This window comes from Mandrillus leucophaeus, unplaced genomic scaffold (assembly GCF_000951045.1).
Source record: "Mandrillus leucophaeus isolate KB7577 unplaced genomic scaffold, Mleu.le_1.0 Scaffold414, whole genome shotgun sequence".
NCBI lineage: Eukaryota > Metazoa > Chordata > Mammalia > Primates > Cercopithecidae > Mandrillus > Mandrillus leucophaeus.
In genome coordinates, this window is record NW_012104410.1 from 1,177,953 (window position 1) to 1,181,792 (window position 3,840).

General features: G+C 52.6%; 1 long non-coding RNA gene across 1 annotated transcript in view; it reads left to right on the plus strand.

Moving 5' to 3' along the window:
- LOC105548557 overlaps positions 1-3,840 on the plus strand; it is an 84,451-nt gene that overhangs the window by 59,611 nt on the left and 21,000 nt on the right. The window lies entirely within an intron of this gene.

Genomic DNA, 3,840 nt, shown 5'->3' on the forward strand with positions numbered 1-3,840 from the left:
CAGGGCTCCGCGAGGGGGCGTCCTGGCCCCTCCCGCTTCCTCCCGCCCTTCTTCTTGCTGCCTGCTGGCGTCCTGGGTTTACGGTGTCACTGCGGCCAGGGCTGGGGGAACAGGACGTGTAGAAGACGGTGTGAGGTGATGGACGAAGCTGGAAACTAGGATGCCTGGGTTCCCGGGAAGGGCTGAGTCTGAGGGCGGGAAGTCCGGTTCTGGGCTGATATGGGGTGGGAAGGGGAGTCGGGGGGAGGCGGGCGGGGGTGCCTAAGTACTTTGGGAGGCGATGGGCCTTGGGTTGGGTGGGATACCTAGGTTCCCTCCAGAGTGATGGACTGAGCAGGGGGCAGGGGAAGTGCAGCAGAAATTGTGTGGGTCCTAATTTGTTGTTCTGGCTTTGGAGCAGGATGCCTGGGGGCTGGGCCTCTGAGGTGAAATGGGATGTTGAAGATGGATCCCAGGTTGAGTTCTGGCTGGGGTCTGAATGCCTGGGTCGTTAGGGAAGGTCTCAGCGAAGAGATTGCAATCAATGGACCTGAGGAGATGGAAATAGAAGCTTGTAACCGAGATCATTAGGGCAACTGGAAGATGACAGAAAATTGAGAACTGAGGCACCTTGTAGAGATGACCTGGATTGGGGTGGGGTGGCGTCGGGGAGCATCTATCCAGGGCCTAAATCTGGGGCATTCCCCACTAAGGCCAGCTTCGATTGAAGAGGACTGGTGGGGAGGCATGAGGGTATTTGGTGAGGTGGAGGGGAAGATGGACGGTAGGACAAAATGTCTGAGCTGGGGAGAATGTCAGGAGGGAGAGGAAGTACATGCCACTCGGAGGTATTCTTTTCTTTTCTTTTTTTTTTTTTTGAGACCCGAGTCTCGCTCTGTCGCCCAGGCTGGAGTGCAGTGGTGCGATCTCAGCTCACTGCAACCTCTGCCTCCTGGGTTCAAGCAATGCTCCTACCTCAGCCTCCCGAGTAGCTGGGATTACAGGCGCCCGCCACCACACCTGGCTAATTTTTGTAGTTTTAGTAGAGACAGGGTTTCACTATGTTGGCCAGGCTGGTCTTGAACTCCTGACCTCAGGTGATCTGCCTTCCTCGGCCTCTCAAAGTGCTGGGATTATTGGTGTGAGCCACCATACCCAGTCCACTCAGAGGTATTCTTAAGGGACTCCAGTACAAGGCTGGAGTCTGGGACACTGCCGATGGCTGGGGAATATGGAGCCTGAACTTGTCTGTACTTGTCTCAAGAGGGAGGGTGGCAGGCAGATTTCCCAGAATGCCACACAGTTAGCTTCAGGCAAACCCCAATCAGAGGAAAAGTGGGTGGGAACTGGAACGTTTGAGGTTTAGGCAGGTAGAAGCGGAGGGGAAGAAGTCGGTGAAAGGGTGGTGGGACTGAAGTTTTGAAACAGTTTAGGAAGGGGAAAGAGACTGACATTCCTGGGTTCTGGAGGGAAATTGGGAAGGTGCAGGAAGTTTGAGTTTCTGTTTCTGGGTCCCAGCAATCTCTTGCCCTCACCCCAGTAATCTGGTTTGAAGAAAAGACCTGTTTCTGTACCTGCCAAGACACTCCAGCTCTAGGGCAAGAGAATGCTGGGAGTGCCAATGCCTTAGTCTCCTTCTGATTCAGTGGGGCAGAGATCTCAGGTGATTGGCCTTGCTGCCCAAGTCTGGCGTTGGGAGAGGATATGGGGTTTCTGGGTCCATCAGAGGAGGTCCTCCTGCTCTGGGTCTGTCCTGCCACCAGGCTGGTCAACTCTAGTATGAAAAACCTTGCTTCTCCTTAGACCCTGCCCCTCCTTTCCTCTTCCCATTCTTTCTCCTCCTGGGTGGACTCAGAGAGTAAACAAGAGTCATTATCAGGCATGGTCAATTGGTTTTAGAGACCCCTTTGCCCTCAGCTGTTGTCCACCCTGCCACGCTGCCCCAGGGACTCTGGGTTAGGAAGATCTCAGAAGAGGGGTTGCTTAAGCTTACCAAGGGGCGGCAGCTGGCTAGAGGACGGGTGACCTTGCAGGCAGCTGGGGTGGGGGGAAGGTGTGTGGGGTGAATTCATTATTGATGAGCCCTGCACCCCGGGCTACTAATGAGCCCAGGCCGGCTGCTCTAATTGATGTCAAGAAACTTGAGACCCCCAGATCAGCTTCCCGCCTGCCAGCTGCCTCTCCTGAGCCCCCTCCCCCTCCCTGCACCCCCAGCTGCTCTGTTCACTTCCTAAGACCTCCTTTCCTTCTCCTTTTCATCTCTACCAACACAGCCAAGGATAGGGCTCAGGCCTTCCGGCCCCCTACACTTCTGGCCCCCCTACACTGAAGTCTCAAGGTGGGAGTCACACTTCCTTCGGAGGGTTGGGAGATTTGGGAGAAGAAACTTAGACCAGGAGTCTGAGAATTACAGCTCAGGGAAAGAGAGGCTCATACTAGATTACGTCTGTGGCATTTCTGAGCTCAAGGAATTTCTTCCTTGTATTGTGCATCCCGGGTAAGAACTTGTCACTGTCTCAAAAGTACAGGCCCTACACAGTGACACACCCATGACACCAGCCCAGTTTCCACAGCCCACTTCCCTTCCTTATTTCCTCCTCACAACAGTGGAAGACATTTTAGGTCTGGCGCCTGAAGTTTGGCTGCTTCTACCCCCAGCTCTCTCCCAGGAGGGGGACTCCTCTTAATGTATCCAGTATGCGATTTCCTCCCTCTAGAATTTCTGGTGCCTTGTTATGCCATGGCTGCCATTCTTAGAAATGCTAGGGGGTTCTTTGTCTCATGCTGCCTCTTCTACCCCATCAGCTCCTTTTCGTTTATGGGTTCTGTGAAGACATTCCTGACTCGGAGCATTCTAAGAAGTCACAGACTGGAGCGTGGTCCAGGCTTGGTCTCCCAGGGGGGATATTTTATGCAGGCCCTGCTAGGCAGGAGCCTGAGTTAATGAGAATAGTCCTGGTGATGGGGGAAGAGGGTGAGGTGGACCGCATACCCTACCTTCCCAAATTTCCCATAAATTTGTGGCTATGCTGCCCTCTGGTGGCTGAATTTTAGTCTATCCTGACAGGGACATCTTTGTCTCCAACAACCCCAATGGCTCTCCCTCTTGCTGCATGTTGTGACAGGCCTTGAGGAGAAAAGAGGACCGTGAGGATCCCTCACTTTGCATGATTAATCTTCAAAGATCTGAACCCTGTGGCATGTTGGTTAAGAATTCGGACTTTCCCAGTCAGATAAGGCTGAGTTTCACTCTGTTCTGCCACTCACTGTGTGACTTTGCACAAGTTATGTAACCTCTCTGGGCCTCAGTTTCCCTTTGTGTAAATGGGATTAATAGTACCAACCTCGCAGAACCCTGTGAGAAATTAAATGTATGCAAACTAACACCCCCTACCAGCACACAGTAGCAATGAAAACAAAGCAATACAAAAACCTAACTGGGCTTTCTTCTAATTTAGTTCTATGGCTTTTTCCTCTCATTTCATTATTCTGATTTAGGGAAGCCTGGGAAATTTTCTGAACCATCCTTCCCCACCTCCACCTTGGACCTCCCCCTTTGCTTTCTTCTCTAATCCTGAAACCCAAAGAGAAGAGATTCCTTTCGCTTCTCCCTTGGGAGTGTTGGGGACCAGATCTGATGGGGGATGAGGGAGGGGGAGAGGAGTCAAGCCCTGCTTTCTCTCCTTCCATCACGTCTTTCACCTAAGAAGGGAATCCAGAACTAGTTTCACAGTGTCTAGGGGGTCGTACTTCTGGCCCCGAGTGGAAAGAAGCCATGAGAGAAATAGGCATCTGCTTTCCACCAAGCCGCTTGGTTCCAGGATGGGTTTGGAAAGAGTGAGGTATGAGATCACAGATTCG